The sequence below is a fragment of the Drosophila sulfurigaster genome, chromosome 3 (assembly GCF_023558435.1).
Source record: "Drosophila sulfurigaster albostrigata strain 15112-1811.04 chromosome 3, ASM2355843v2, whole genome shotgun sequence".
Classification (NCBI taxonomy): Eukaryota; Metazoa; Arthropoda; class Insecta; order Diptera; family Drosophilidae; genus Drosophila; species Drosophila sulfurigaster.
Window position 1 is genome coordinate 41,923,914 of NC_084883.1, and position 17,582 is coordinate 41,941,495.

Sequence of the window (17,582 nt, forward strand, 5' to 3'; positions counted from 1 at the left end):
AGTAAATTTAATAAAAAACAAAACTTAAGAGATGTGAACAGAAAAATTTGGGAACCCGCAGCTGACAAGGGCGCAACATAAAAAGCATATTGACATCATCCATCAATCACGCATGACAGGCGGTCCACTGGGCCCAAGATGGTGAAGTGGGGCGGTGGCAGGGACGGGCGCTCTAAGGCGTGGCAACCACGAAAATTTATCAACCAAAAACCAAACACAGAGGAGAGAACAGCACCGAACCGAAGCGAACTAGAGTCAGGTAAAAGAAGTAATCTAATCCAATTACTCAACAATGGCAAACGAGCAGAGCAGCCGCAGCAAGTGGGCAGGGTTGCGTGCTGTGCGCTAATGGACGAAAACGAGTAGCAGAGAAAAAAATAAACAAAATAGAACTGCTGTACACAAGGAGCAGAGTCGTATCACATGTCTGCGTAAAAGTTAAATAACCAAAGGCAATCACAAAGTATCAATAACAGGGGGAAGCAAGCTAAGCCTGAAGGCGCATCAGAAGTGTGTATATGTGAGTGTGTATCCTTGCAAACTATATAGTGAGTCCTGGCAAATGCGTTTGATCATTAACTGGTAGCGAGTGCAAATCCTGTCAGCCGTCCAAATTGAAATTCATGCGCATTCAATGAATTTTTGTGGGTTTTCTTTTTTGTTTGGGCCATTGTCTGTCCGATGAGAAGAGAGAGAAAGAAGCCTGCATATTTGAGCAGGATGCTGAGCCCTTCAGCACATTGTATTGACGAAATTATCATTTTTGTTGCTTCAATAAAATGACAAAGCAAACTAATATCGAAAAAAGGGGGACGATGCTTCTCCCTTCCTCTCTCGGTCTCTGTGTGCTAAGCTGGCTTAGGCCTGAAATGGAAAATGTGCCCCTTGGAAGCTTTTTGGGGGTTTGGGTTATGCTGATTGGATGTGTGTGGCCAAACAGAGTGACTGTTTATGAGCTGATATCGAAATTGGGGTTGCCAGCTTAAAGTGACAGAAAACAGAAACTAATGCAAGCAAATTTATTCATTCGTCTCGAAGTTAAAGACTTTGACTTGGCCTAGTTTAAGGCAGCTGCAAGCAAAACCCTTTGCAACCACACTCATTTGGCATTCATCAAATAACAATTATGCCGCCCAGCATTCAAATATTTGTCATTGACACTCTCTCTCTCTCTCGGCCCTCAAAATCGTTTATGCAAATATGCTAAACGAGCCAAACGCCAGTCAGCCAGTCAACGAGGCAACGATTTCATTAAAAGCCAAGCCAACACACGCCTTATCTGAGGCGCCACACTCTGACTTTGCCTCTGACTCCATCCAACCCACATGACCAACACTAATTTCAATATCAAAACCGCCTTAGGATAGTGCATTAATATTCGCTTTAGTTGGTTTTTGGCCAGCATGTGGGCGTGGCTTAAGCTGGGCAAAAGAGGCGACAAATTGAACAGGCAACAAAGTCCAGTCAACAGCTCATAACAAATCCTCACACTACACCAGAAACAGCAAAGCAAGAGCATACAAACACGAGGAGGAGAGGGCGACAAGGACTACACATAAGCCAAAGGGTCAATTTGGCGAGAGCATCAAAAAAAGGACAAGCTGACAGAAAAGAGAAGAGTGGAGAGAGAACTCAACTCCGACAGACGGCAAGTTAATAAACAGAGTGAGAGACTGTGTCTGAAACTGAGGCTGTGGTATTTATAAACGCATTAAAAACGCTTCACTTGAGCAAATATTTAAACCTTTTTCCAGAAAGTTGAGCTGCGTTTTGGCCAAAAGTGTAAAGTTCTTGAACATGTTTTTGGTTAAGCTTAAGGTATTTACTGCTTTAGTTGGATAGTTACGGTTAGTTTTCGTTACTTAGTTAGTTAGTTCAGAAGCTGCTTTACAAATGTGGCAACTTTTTTGGCAGCATTAACACAGCACAAGTCAAAGTCAATGTTTGGCAATGCTTCGCTGCACTCAAGTTAAGAACTTAAGAGTCCCTCTCAGTTGCAGTCATGTTACTTGACTTTTTTTTGGGGTCAACTTGGCTGCTGCTACTGTGTTGCACTTGTCAACAGGTCAAACACCCAACTCTGAGCACCACAAAAAACTCACATTCATGTTTTCGCAATTGCAATTGTCAACTTTGCAGCTGCATTTGACCCGCTTTTCGCTGACTCTGACTCTTGCTGCCAAAGTCAAGCATTTAAATGGCATTTAAACATTTTATGGTCGTGGCGATTTGTAACCTTCATGTTAATGCGCTTGCCAAAAGTTATTTATGTAAATTACTTGCAACTGCCAACTGCAACTAGTTGCAGCAAAACTTCTTGCACTCATTCGCTTTTTTTCTCTCCGAGTTGCTTTCATGTTTTATAATTAAGTCAGTAATTTAAAAGTGTCGAGCATTGTGGGGAAAGCAACTTTTGTCGAGTTTTACTTCACTGCGTTTCTTGTGGCTTACAATTCGGTTGGGCGAACTTTGAGAGAGCAAAAGCAAGAGAGTGGGAGTGGAAGTGGGAGTGGGAGAATGTTAACAACTACTTTGACATTTGTGCTGTGCGTGAAGCAGAGTATTTATCGTTGTATATGTTTGTTTGCCAAGTTGAAATTACTTAAGTGCCAAAGCGACGAGGCGTATGAATGACTCGACTCAGTGCAAAACGAAGGCCACCATCAGGTGCTGTTGAGTTGCGTTGCCTCATAGATTAATGCCCTTGCATTTGCCAGCAGAGCACTATACTTCACACTGTGGCCCACATGCTGTGGTTGCCTCACACACACCCACACACACACACACACACTTAATGCACAGTAAGTCACCCCGAGGAGGCAACAACTGGTGTCAGTTGTAACAAAAGTTCAGGCTGTCGCAGCGAGGCGTGAAGGACAACAAAACTGGACTACTACCAGCAGCAATACGAAAAAAAAAGAAACGAAACGAACAGCAAAAGAACCGAGGAAAAAAGTGTAGCATACTTTGCAGCGCACGCCTCTCGCCACAACAACAAATGCAACTTAAATTTGCTGTTATACTATATTTGTTTCTGTGACAGCGAGATGGAGATAGTGAGCGAGGGAGACGGGCAACTCAACTGCACGCCGAGTGCATAAGTCAGTCTATGAGGCAACAAACAACGAATACAAATGGCACCAAAAGTTGTTGTTAGTCCGGCGAGCTTTACTTGGCTTTTTGGCAGCTCTTGCCCAACAACACATAAAAGGCAATTTATTTGTGTTTTGAGTGGCAAAAATGTATGCATAACTTTTACACAGCTCTTTGCACTTGCTCTTTAAGTTTAACCAACTGCAGTTTGTGGCATTTGAAACCTTTAGGACATTCAGCTTGTCGTGTCCTGTGCTGTCCTATCCCGAAATACTTCACTTTGATTTGCTCGTCTAGCTGCGATGTCTTTATATTCCTGCTCCAGCCAGAGTCAGTCTATCCATTGTCTGTGTTCTTCTTTTTTTCTTTTTTTTTTGTCTTGTCTCACAGACAGACTGTCCGTAATAGCCTTGAGGTATGCATTAATTACTGTGACCATAAAAAGCGTCTCGTGCGAATTGCAGTGCGCAGCCTGGCAAAAAAGGAGCCCGAGTCCTTAACCCCTTTTTACTTTGTATTACTTTTTGCATTTTATGGCTCCAGACTATTGTTTTCCCTTACCTTTGAGCGCCGCCGTCGTCGCTTTTCCGCTCTGACCAACGCTTTCCCTTGTGCATTGTTTGCCATCTGGCAGCACATCAAGAAAATTTAGTGCATTGTTTATGCTGCTCAATGCCGCTTTACTCGCTGCTCTGCTCCCTTTGGCACTCGTTACTCTGTTGTAATCATTGTGGTTAACTATTGTCTGGACTTTCGCTCTAGCAATTATGTATATTTTGTATGATCAACTCTTTTCGCTACTCGTTAGTTTGGCAACATCACAATCTCAATCTACTCTCAATCAACTCATCAATCACTGCTTTCGCTCTCGATGGTTGCTGCTTGCTGCCCTTCTATCTGCTCTAATTTTTCCCCCCTTTGTCTGCTGCTTTCATGCCACTCAATCTACAAAATTAAGTGCATAGTTTATGCTTTTCAACATAGAGATTCTCTCTCCACTCGTTACTTTTCTGCACTCGTTGCTGCACACTTTTAGGCCAGCATCAACGGCAAAGAAGCGGCAGCAGCAACAAATGACAAACTCATGTTGAAAGCTCATTTGTTTTATGGCAGCGCTTAGACAGACATATGCGTCCTGTCAACCTACCCTCTCTTCTGGTGTTTTTCGCTCCCCTGCTCCACTTATTTGACACGATTTTCTAGCTAGAGATGTTTAAAAAAAAAAAAGGCCAGACTACTTCTTCGTTTTGCCGCATTCATTATATTGTCTGCTGCTGACACACTGGCATGCCTGTTCACCCCCCACTTCCCTACCCACAATACGACTATTTATCAGCTTACATACACATACATACAAAGACTTACACACACACACACATGCAGCGCATAATTGCGCTGCTGTAAAACGAAAAACTCGTTGCCTACTTTTGAGGATAACAACAAAAATATTCAAAGTGTCTCGCCATCGCAGCGTATCAACTTTATTATGCGCGCCGAAAAAACGTTGCAAAATTAACAGACATCTCACAAGTGCCACGGCTCTACAGCTCCCCAGTCTGCAATCTGCTTTTCCCCCCTTTGCCAAAACCGAAAAACCAAAACTGTTTCAATGTCCGCCTCTTGTACAGCATTCGAGTGTGTTGTTGCAGAGTGTGTGTGTCTATGTGTGTGTGCGTGTGTGTGTGTGTTTATTCTTCACCTTGTTTATCTCGTCGTTGTGTTCGTTCGTCCCCCAAAAATTCGAGTCTCGACTTGGTTTTGCTCTGCGAGCAGCCTGCAGCACGATTTTGTGTGCCTGTCTCAAATTGTTTGTATGTGTGCTCCAATTGAGCGTGTGTGTGTGTGTTTTTGTTTGTGTGTTTAACTGGGAGTGTGTGTATGTACTTCTCGATGTGCTTGTATTCGTGTGCAGTGCGTGGTTTCGTTGTGTTCTCTGTGTGCGTGGCGTGTTTCTCGCTGCCTTCGCTGCTGTTGCTGCTGTTGCTGCTGCTGCTTTTGTGGCGGGCATTGTTCGCTGGCTGCTGTGCGCCTGGTGCAAAATATTTAGTGTGTGTGGGTGTAACGCACACAGATGCGAAATACCATGATAGATGCACGCATGTGTGTGCACAGGGGCTGTTTAGTTGTGTGTGTGTGTACGCCGTGTATTAGGCTCAAATGTTGCGAGCAACATTCAACAGCAGTTGAATGCTGGCAAAATGTTGCCTGCACACATGGCAGACATCAAACTGAACTTGGCAATTTTAAGCCGCTTAGAAAAGGCGCAGAGTCGAGTCAAAATTTTCATTAAAATGCCAGAGGTGAATCCCCAAAGTAAATCCGTTGGCTGTGAATGAGCAGCAAGCATACACAGCTCACATTACGAACTCCAGAGAGAGATGGAAGCGGAGGCAAAAGCAAACAGAGATCAAATCTTATCGGCAATCATTTTATGCGCACTTGAGATGTGTGCGAACTGTGCGCTAAATTTGTAGACGTTTTGTTCGTTGCCAGCAGCAACAGCAAAGGCAACATAATGAGCTGGGCAGGTGGGCAGCAGCTACAGCAGCAGCAACAGCAGTTGAGTCTTATCAAAAAGGGAAGATACTTAGCATAGACTTACGGCAAGGCAACGGCAACCGTCAACAGTCAAGCGTCAACCGACAACGACGACGACGACGACAACATCGTCATGGAAATTCTTCATTAACTCAAACTTGAGTCGACTCCGAGAGAGAAGAAAAGAAGTTTATGTTATTAAGAGCAACGAAAGGGAGCAGGCCTTGGTTGCCAAGATACATTAGAAGCGGAGGACGATAAAGGGACAAGGCAAGGGAATGGGAGACGGCGGGCAGCAGCTGTTGTTGTACTAGTGAAATGTGTATGTTTCACTTGACGACTGAGAGATAACGGTAAATGAATATGCAGCAATTTGCACGCCCACATAATGAGCAAGGCTCTCGAACAAGGAAGGGTAACGAACAACAGGCAAGGCTAGGGAGTAGGGAGTAGGGAGAAGTAAGCGCCGCCAGGCAAAAGACTGAAATAATAACAGCAGCAACAACATGCGGCTTGGCTTGCCGTGGCTTGGCAGCGACTAACAAAAGTCGATAAACAACATAAACCAAGGCAGCGTAAGCGGAGAAAGCAAAAGCGTGAAGCCTACTGAGGGCCCAGATAAGTATGCTACACTCAAGTAAGTGCGTGCGCGGCACTGAGTTACTGCACATGTGTGAGTGTATGTGTGTGTGTGTGTGTGCGTGTGAATAACTGCGTGTGTAGCTGTGTTTGTGCAGCAAAAGTAAATTAAAACGATTTTAATTACGGTTGCCAAGACGATGAATGAAAATGTCAACGATGAAGCAGCAACGGCAGCAGCGATGCCAACTTAAGCTGCTCGTGGGCGTGGGGGCGTGGCGCAGCAGGTGGGCGCAAAAAAAAAGAGGGGGCATGCTTAAAAGCGTTTCGCTGTTGCCAATGCTTTAGAGTAGCAGTGTGAATTATTGCACATGTGTGTGAGTGCGATAGAAAGTATGTGTGTAGGAGAAATTTTTGTGTGTTGAGTGAAGCCTCTTACTTAAGAGCTTCATTTGAGATTTTCATTTAGGCTGTCAGTGCAAAAAACAAAGTACAACACAACACACAAAAAAACGGCAGTCAAAAACAACACAACAAAATTGTTGCCTTTCGTTTGCAACTTTGTTGTTTTTTGTTACTCGGGCTACTCAGTTCATGGTGAAAGCAAAGTCATTGCCAAGAGCAACAGCAACAGCAACAAAATAAAGAAGCGCTAGCAAATAAAAAGTGTTGAGTAGCAGAGCGAGCAGCTGGATGCAGCGCCAAGCTAAACAAACAACCGCCATTTTTATAGCGTTTTTTTTTTTTTCCTTTTTTGTGTACTTTCCTCCTTCTGTTTTTTTGTACACCTTATTAACGGTTTCTATGGAAAGTTTGCCCGTTTTAGCAGGCGTGAAAATTTCTGCGTTTCAAAAGCTAAAAAGCTGCACAAACCGCATGACAGCGACCAACAGAAAGAGTGAGGGAGATGGAGAGAGAGGAAAAAAAGGAAATTCTGTCGCGCGCTGATTAACTTGACACCATTTACCTGGTGAGCGAGGGGGCAGGAAAGATGGTTCTGCTTCCTGGGGGACACAACTCGCTCGGTTTTTCATGCAGCTGACAGGCTACACCTGTCGCCATTGTCGCTCTCAACCCCCCCGCAACTGCCACAACTCTTAACCCACTCTTCTCTTCACTCATCCATTCATACTTCATACTACGCCCACTTGCTGCTGCGGCTGCCAAACCGCGCTGACATTTCCTTTTGCTCGCCACTGACGTTTGCCTTGACGACGGTTGTAAAACCACTGCGGTTCCTTCACGTTTCAAAATATAATTCCACGAGGACGAACACGATACTCACACACTGCAAACTGCAGCTTAAAGACTTTAAGAAATAACACATTTTTAATGTGAATTTCGGCACTTTGATTTCGTCTACTGTTCTCAACTTAATTATAAGATTTGTTGCTCTGAAGATGTGTATTCAGTTTAATTAAATATTGATTAATGAAGATTTAAGATTATGTTGATTAAGAGAGATTAAAAAGTTAAAGTCTCTTATTTACGCATTGTGTTTGTTTATTATTTCATCATTTAAAATTTATAGCAATTTGAAAAATTGTTTGCTTATAAAATATTCTAAGAATTCTATATTTTAATTAGCATACAATTTGTTGTTCTGAAGAAGAATTAAATATTGATTATTCATTAATGAAGGTTTAAGATTATGTAGCTTAAAATTTGTCTTATTTACGGATGGTATTTGTATATAATTCCTTCACTAATAATTTGTAGCAGTTTTAAAATCTGGTTGATTATAAAACACATCATAGTTTAATTGGCAGGCAAAATTGCAAATTTTTTAAATGTAAAATTGTATTTCCCAGTTTAATAATAAAGCAGGTCAAAATGCAGAAACTGTGATGTACTATATGAATAAAATAGAATCTTTTTTTTTTTTGCGACTGTGACACTATTTTAGGTGAAAAAACATATACCAACAAATTTTATAAATTTTCATAAAGATAACTCTAGATTAAAACATTAATTAGAGCTAAGAATGATTTTATAACTTAAGATAATTGCAACAACGAAGAAACACTTACGAAAAACAACAAATTTTCGAATTTATATATTTTAATGAGAAGTAGAAAAAGTTCCTACAATCAATCTTATATCTATATGTAATGCTAATCAAAGATATGAGAAAATCCTTTACTTATTTTTAAAATTGATTAAATATAAATATAGTATATATATAGTATGTATTTTTTCACTAAAAATAGTGTCGCAAAGACTGCTGCTGTTGAGTTAAATCCTTTTTGTTGCTTTCTAATAACAAGATATGTTATACGAACTCACTTTTAATATGTGATTTATCTTTGTATTTTGTGGCCAATATAATTTCTAAGGTTTGCATAACTTCATGTTGTGCTTCGCTTGCATTTGATGTTTTTTGATTGCATCTTAAAGTATTAACACTTTACAACAAAATAACGTGCTTCCTTTAAGTTGCTTTCAACTTTTTTAACATGTTTGTTATTTGGCAAATTACACACAAAAGTTAAATATAAACTGAAACTTTACAATGCGGAAAGGTTTAGATTTTTTTTTTTCAAACTTATTACAACTGTTCAAGATATTTTAGAAGTAATTGAAATAAAATTATTCTATTGAAAAGTATTAAAGTTGAAGTAGAATTAGAAGTAGTTGAAATAAAATTCTAACAACGAAATAACTATTGAGAATGATTTTCCCAAAACAAGTCAGTAGCTCTTTAGTTTTTATTATACTTTTTGAGCTACAATATCAATATTGAATAAATAAATAAATTTAATTTAATGCCTGATTAAATTAAATTGTAGAAGTAAATCATAGTTGCAATCAGTTGCATAATAAATTAAATAACTAACAACATAGTTATTTATGTTAATTAACGCGCATTTCATTTATATTTTTAAGCCAGACTTAAAATGCAGCGCACTATTCAAGCTTGTTTAAACCACAAAGCCAACTGCATATAAAACAAGGCGCAAATATTTAAATCCCGAGGCAAACTGTAACAGTTGACTCAAAACATGTTGACAGCTTAACAAGGACTCGTTGCGCAAGTTAACCAACAGGCAGAGGCAGAAGAGGCATTAGATGGAGAAGCATAGAGCTTAGCCCAGCATAGTACTTGGTTGTGGAAAGTTTAACCAAAGAACTGAAACAGTTGCCACAGTTTCTTCGCCAAGTTGCACAGAAAAACTTTGTACAGAATTTCGATGCGTTTTAATATGCGGCAAGTGCAGTGCTAAATGTCAAGCAGCGTGTCAGCCAAGGTGGCGACATGGCGACAAGGTTGATACGCTTAACCAGCTGAGTTGTGGCACGATGTTTGCATAATGTAAGGATACACAAGATGTCAGCCATAAACAGCCTACCGAACCTTAGCGAGATCAAGGTAAGGTTACTGAACTTGTCATGTACAAAAAAGAAAGGGTTAAAGCGAGGTCAACACAAAACACATTTTACACATTTAAATTGGCCAGAAAATTGTACACAATTCGCCATCAAAATTTATGACACATAACAAATAACAATTTGGGGATAAATTTACCTGGTATTAACTTTTGTTTTTCTGTGTTGGTTTGCTCCACTTTATGTTTTCTTTTTTTTTTTGGATTTTGGCTTGGCAATTCTCGAAAGTGTTCAGTGTTATCGGGCCACAAACAAACAAAAGCGATTTGACACCGAGCAGCCTCGAACTTTTCGCATAAAATTCAATTACGATTGCGAGCGCATAAATTTCAACACTTGGCGCGCGCGTTTTACGAGCCGCTTTTGATTTGCCACTTTCTTATCGCTGTTATCAGTCGCAGACTGGCCATAAAATTAGCCCGTTGCCGGCATTAAAAGTTAAGCATCCCTTGGCCCTTTTGCCTTATGCTTTTGCCTTTTGCTTTGTGCTAAATTGGCAGATTTGTTGCGTTTAGTTTATCGCACAAATTGCGCTACTTTCACACGCCAAAAATAGAGATACGTATCTCAGAGTTAGAGTTTTGGATACTTTGGTTACACTTGAAGAAACTGTTTCAGCGCTGATTGGGGCAACCGTTGCAGTTGAAAGCGCGCAAGGAACTGTTTTATGCTCGACGAGTGTTAAGGCATTTATGATATGAAACGAAACTTGGCAAAATGTTTTGTGACCGAAACTTGGCATCCACTAATGCGCATGCGTTGGATGGCCGAAACACTTCCAGTCCCAAGTTTGTTTACTGGGCAAGCAACTAGTGGTTGCCTGACAACAACAACAGCAACAGCAACGGGAACAGGAATCAACATTCAGTAGCAGCTCCCAATGGGCAGCCATATGTGACGACTTTGACTGCGATTCCTTCTTCGAATGGGACTTGTCGTCGTGACAACTTGATTTCTTTGTAATTTGCCACAACCCCAGGAGAGATTCATTTTTCTCATTTCAAATTGCTTTAAGTTTAATGGCAACCTTTGAACTTGGAAATTCAATGCCTGCACTCTCACTTTTTACCGTATGCCTGACAGCCTGTCAAATGTAGAACGTTTATCTAATTATAACAGAGTTTAGTTTGCTGCAAAACATCTGAGCTGGGTCAAACGGAAAAAGGTCCCAAAGGGACGGCACGGAATGACATTACAGTAAATCCGCTTACTGACACAAAGTTTGTGCCACAGTTACAGCTACAGCTACAGATAGAGATACAGATAGAGATAGAGATACAGATGCATACATTGTTTATTATGCAAGCGCATTAAGCAAAATCTCAACTACGATATGCAGATATGCAGACACCGCACCCTCATCACACACTCACGAGTTTCTGGTTGCCAGTTGGCAGTTGCATGCTACATGCTTCTGCCTGTTGCCAGTTGCCAGTTGCCTCTTGGCTGTTGGCTGTTGCCTGTTGCTGCTGCTGTCTTGCGGTTTTCAGAAGGATGCCGACTGCTTAGTGCATTAATGGATAGCCCAAAAACCGCAAGGCGAACTCGAAGTGTTTGTTTGTGGGCGTGCATCAGCGGCGGCATCTTGCAACTCGGCAGCTGGCCAACCCAACATATCTGGCATATCTATAACGCTCAACCTGAACTCAAAACTCAACCAAGCGCAAAGTATCTTGCATTGTTGCAGCTTTGTTGCTCTCTTCATGTTGTTGTTGCCACGAGCAACAACTCATTAGGACCCATGCACAGATAATAGAATAGATAGAAGAGCGTTCCGTTTACCTGCCACTCATGTGTGTAACTCTACACCGAAAATTGATATCGTATCTCATGGATGCGCCTGCTACGTGCACCACCCATAAAAAGCTAATAAAATTCATCTCTTTTTCCTAGTCACTGACTGTGATTTTTCCCACTCGAATGTTATTTATTTATCTTACTTTTTTTGTTGGCAATTTTCATTGTCGCCATGACGAGTGACGTGCCATGCAATTTTCTTTTTATTTGCAATCCATTTTATTGTTTATTTAACGCATTGTTTAGCAGCCGAATATTTACATGGTTGGTTCTTGTTCTGCTGCTGTTCCTACTCTTGTTTTTGTTGTCATAGGTTCCACTCTGATTTAATGGCTCTAAATTGAAATGGTATTCCGCCGTGTGAGTTTATTTCGCGGAATTGCAAAAATGTATACACGAAGGCAGCATGTGAAATGACGACTATTTTGATGCCGAATGTCCCTGTTGACATTCCAATTTTTATGCATACGAAAATACTCTAGTTTCCATGCTGAGCATTCAAAGTTAGTCGGAAGGTTGAAATAACTGAGATGAAATTATATACAAATATCTTTTCATGACATTTTAGCTGAAATATAAATGAATAATAGTAAATTGTATTTTATCTTTCCTATTCTAAATTTTTAAATATCTTTTTTAACCATCTTTACTTCAATTTAATAAGAACTAACTTTCATACTATTTATTTCTTCAACAAGAAAGTTAAATTGCTAGTAACTTTTATTATCCTCATTTTTGAATTCGAACTAATCGTACTTCCAAAATCGAAAAATTCATCATCTATAATTCATTTTTTTTTGTCCATCTTTATTTTTATTTAAATAAAACAAAACTATTCCTTACAAAGCTATTTTAGAGTAAACTTTAAAAGTATTTATTTTGTCAATAACAAACTTAAATTACTTTTCGTATTCTAATTTTTGAATACAAATTCTCATCATTTACCAAGCTGCCAAACTTTACAAATTTATTTAAACACAAAACTATTGCCTGCAAGAAAATTTTAGAGTAAACTAACTTTTATAGTATTTATAGTATTTGTTTTGTCGATACGAAATATTAATTACTTTTCCTATTTCAATCTTTGAAATTTAAATTCTTAACAAATATCGAGTTGCCAAAAATCTATTATAATTCAATTTTTTTTATCTCAATCTGTATCTCAATTTAAGTAGAAATATATTTCTTTATTTGGCAATATAAACATTCGTTTACTTTCCTGAATTCCTGTGACATCAAATTTTACTACATTCGAAATCGATACTCTACAGTATTTTCTAATCAAACGAAACATTTGGCAATTTAGTGTTGTCTAGTATAGAATTTGTGAGCTTTTCTCAGTTGCAACCGGAAATTTGATTTGTTTCTGATAAATGTTATTTATTTTACTTATTTAAGTTGAATATTCGGAGGCCTTCCTTCCACCCACTCTCTCTCTCTTTCTATGCTATCTGGCTTTACATCTCTCATGCTATCAGCTACGACTTTGTTGTAAAATTCAATTGCCAAATTGATTCAACTTTTTGCCTTTTTCGCACGCCCCCGTCAAAGGGAGGAGGGAGGGAGGCAGGCTACAGTTGTGCTGAGCCGCAGATAATTGAATGATTTGAATTTTTATATTGAATTTTTATGCCTTATACGTGGCACGTTGCCTACGCGGCTTTTCATATTTATTCTATTTTTTCGCCATCATTTTTTTCTTTCTTTGCTTTTGTATTCTTTTGTGTAGGATTTTTTTCTATTAAAATGGAAATTGTTGGCGAATTGGAAAATTGCTTATCAATTGGCAGGCATATGCTTCAAGGATCAAACGGAGACCAAAAATTTGAGCATAGGGGCCGCCATCGACGTGTGACCTGACTGCTGTCGCCCTCTCTCCTCCCACCTCCCACCACGACCCTCCATCATCTCTTCCCCCCTGATTCTTGGCTGTTTATGCTGCAATTAAGCATTAAATTAAGTTTTTCGCTTGGCAACTGCGGCGGCAACTTAATTGAGTCGTTGTTTGTGCCTCACTCCCCTCCGCAAGAATATAATTTAATACAATTTTTTCTTTTTTGGATGGAACTACTGAAGCGTAACGCCGCCAGAAATGCATAGCAAATTCTGAACAAGTTTTTATTCTTTTAATTGTTTGTGCAGCTTATGTCTGGGAATTATTATAGACAACTGCCCGCATGTATATAGTAGCTCTGATGATGATGTAACTACTCGAGAGAAGGGGAAGAAGGGGAATTGAATTTGATTAAATGCAGCTGCTGGCCATAGAAATTGCAGACATTCCGTCGTCCTGCAAAGCAAGGTGAACACGTCTTTGTCGACGATTGTGTTCTTTGTGCATGTAGTTATTGCTTCGTGGAACGCAACTAGAACAGAAAGACACACGCACACACACACGCACACACACAAAGGGCAACCTCAAGTGAGTATTGTTTCGCAATCGAGTTTCAATTCAAAAGCAATACAAACACGCTCTGCGGGTCGCCCCACTTGAAAGGCAACTGCAACAACCGAAGCAATACAAAACTGTGAACTGTAATTACCCAGAATTCACGCGACTTTCGTAAATTCAAAGTCAATTCAAGACTCGAGGGCGTTTGCCATTGACGCCCGCCCGCTGGCACCAGGTACCGTTTGTTCTTGCCATGCTGGACCCATATGTGTCACATAACTCTGAAAATGAATTAGGTTGCTAGACCAAAAAAAAAAACAGAACTAAAATAAAATAAATTGTGCGCAAGCGCGCAGCTTGACTTCTAAACACTTTTTAGACAGGTACACTGAAAGAAAGAAAATGTTTCTTAAATGATATTTTAAATAAAAATAAATTATTAAACAAAGAACATGAAGCTGAAAAATGACACATACTCAATAAATATGATCTAAAATACTAGATCTAGAATTCAATAATTCTAATCAATTTATTAAATAATAAATAAAATAGTAAACGGCATAATAATGTAATATTGAGTACTATAATAACATTTTTGATTGAAAAATTAAATATATTTTTATTTTATTGTACCCGCCTTCTATGGTGATGGGTATTACAACTTTTGTGCCTCCAGTAAACTGGCTGAAGGAAGCATCTCCGACCCTTAAAGTATATATATAGAAGGTTTAGCTAACAATCTGATATATTTTGTACTCCTTGGTAAATTTAGAATGCAGTACTGTATTAATATACCAAATATAGCTATTGGAATGTTTAAGTATTTTTGTGGTATATTAATTTGGTGTATTAAAGAATAACACCGAACTGTTTTGCTTTTATTTAAAATGATTAGCGGGTATCTCGCAGACTCGACTGAAGCTTTCTTACTCGTTTACTAATATAAATATAATTGGCTTTATGTCAAGACTTTTTTCTAACTTCGAGACCGTCCATGTCTTCATAGAGGGAAATATGCAGTACTAAAACCAAAATTTTGATTTTATATCATGTTTGTTTTTTCAGTGTAAAAACTAACTTTATGCCAGACACACTGACGTCGTCGTCGCTTGCCGCATGCCACATGCTGACTGCTTCACTGCCGACTGCTTCTCATCTTCCCAAGTCATTGGCATTTCTAATGCAAAACGTGTGGTGACATTGCCAGCGACAACATTGAGCGAGAGTTGTGTCACATGACGCTGACTGATACTTTGGTTCCTGCAACTGTCCCACACAGTTAAATGTTTTTGTGAAAATTATTATTACACAAAATACGGTCGCTGACAGTAATTGAAGTGTGACATACTCATAATATGATTACGAACTGTTCTCTACGCCAGCGCAAAACTCATTTCGAATGCGTCGAATGTGTCGAAAGTGTCGACTGACAGGGCAAATTACAAAACATATATACAGCATCAGTCATTATTATGCCAGCAACATGATTATTATTATTATTATTGTTATTTGGTGTGAACCCAAAGCGGATGCTATTCAATTAGCTGACAAAGCTGTTGATGGATTTGTGATGCCAGTTTAAAGTTGACATCGAATAGGGGACAGATACAATTGATCTACAGAATGGCACTCAATCGATTCAATTTGTTACATCTTTAGGTAATAAATTTGTGTGCATAATTAAAGTAGATAAATGTACAAGCGTATGTGTATTTTTATACCCGTTACCCATAAAATAATTGTTTTTGTTCGCGGATCAGGTTTGCTTTAGTATACATTTCGGTATTTTAAGTATTTTATTGGTATATTACATAGTTTGATATATTTTAAAGATAATACGAACACCTTTATTTTAATTTTTTGGGGATGAAGCTGTACAAAAATTAATTTATTTTAATTGAATCATAAATTCAGACAAGTTTATTTTTCCAAAGTGCATATGACTTTAATAAAATTTTAAAATATTAACCATATGAAAATAACCATTTAAAAGTAGGTACAATAGAAACAAATATTTATAGATAAAAAAGTTCCATATATGAAATACTAAAATTATGTCCGTACCTAGAACACATAGATCTCAGAGACTATAAGAGATAGAGCTATAATCTTTTTTCAGGCAAAGAAGCAGCATCTATGGCTGCGATCGTGGCTATCCGGCTGCATTCACCAAGGTTGCATCGTATCTGGACTGGATTAGCGATGAGACGGGCGTGCATTCGCATCAGGACACCACGGAGGCCAGAATTCAGAATTCCACGATAGTGACGATGATCTACCCGATGAACTGGACGTGCATCGTCCGTTGCCGCAATCGGATGAGAGCAACGAGGATGATGTATCGTTCCCCATCGCAAGCTCACGACGTCCCCATAAAAAAATCCAAATCAAAATCGAAAACCAAATCGGAATCCGATTATTATTTCTTGTAGCTTTAATAAACATTTATTTTATAAGTTAAAAGCAAATTATCATTTTGGCATCTAGAATCCACTGTTGGTCACGCCGCTGATCTCTTCGATCCAGTCCAAGTAGGAGGTGACACGGGTGAAGACACCGGGCCAGCCAACCTCACAGCCGAGAGGACTGCCAAAGGATGTGGCACCAATCAGCTCACCAGTCTCAGCCGACACCAAGGGACCGCCAGAGTCGCCGTTGCAGACGGAGGTCCCTCCGGTGGTCTTGATGCAGATGTTAGTCTCGAAAACGGCACCGAAAAAACCAGGGTTTGCAGCCGGAGTTGTTCATGATGGGCACACTGATGTATTGCAGGATATTGGTGGCACTGGTGGCAGCTGCAAATGGGAAGTTGTAGCAAATCAAAGTGAAAAGCTCTTATGTGTCTAGCAATCACTTACAGTCACTGATCCTGCCCCAACCGGAGGCAATAGCCTGTTGGCCGGCATAGGTGTTGTAGGTGTTGGACTTGGCGGGTAGCTTGATGGGCTGAATGTGCTCATTGAACTCAATGGGCACGGGCAGCTTGATCAGCGAGATATCATTGCGGATCAGCGAAGAATCGTAGTCGTCGTGAACAAAAACATTCTTTGTCTCCACAAAGATGATCTGTTGTCCGTTCTCGCGGCCATCGGTACGATCCCAGGCACCCAAATAGACATCCACACCGGTGGTCAGACTGTCCGTGCAATGGGCAGCGGTGAGCACATAACGATCACTGATCAAGGAGCCACCGCACCAAGCAGCACCGCCATCAACGTAGAGCAACAGACCCGCCTGGTAGGGGAACTGATTGCGTCCGGCGGTCTCGCCGCGGGTGATGCGTCCCGACGGGGCACCAGCACGATGGGAGATGGGCACATCGACCTCAATGTCCATCGACTTGACCGACTACCAGTCGACGGAGGCTTGGGCGCCAATAACGGCGGCTAGCAGGAGCACGGTTGCACAGGCGAATTTCATGTTGACTTTCAACTGATTCAACTTGACCAACTTGGACACACTTTTATAGGCAAGTCACCTATAAAATCGAGGGTGTCATATATCTTGGACTATTGCTAAAGCAAATTGCCGCTTATCACGGTTATCATGGCAGCGAGTGCTGGGCATTTCCATCATCATTCCGGGATAATCCCTGTCGTAAAGCGAACCCAGCTATGCTGAAAAGGTAAATTCCCAATGTAAATAGATTAAATCTGTATTGTTCAGCTGAAAGCTCTAATTACTTTGGCGACATCTTTAAACATTTCAACAGTAACAACAACAAAAGTAAAGAAAAAATAAATATTGTGCTAAATAAATGAATATTTCACAATTCATCGTAAGATCATTTTGTTTT

At 40.0% G+C, this 17,582-nt stretch overlaps 1 pseudogene; it reads right to left on the minus strand.

Moving 5' to 3' along the window:
- Positions 1-16,243: 16,243 nt before the first annotated feature.
- LOC133842955 (brachyurin-like) lies at positions 16,244-17,231 on the minus strand (annotated as a pseudogene).
- Positions 17,232-17,582: the final 351 nt, after the last annotated feature.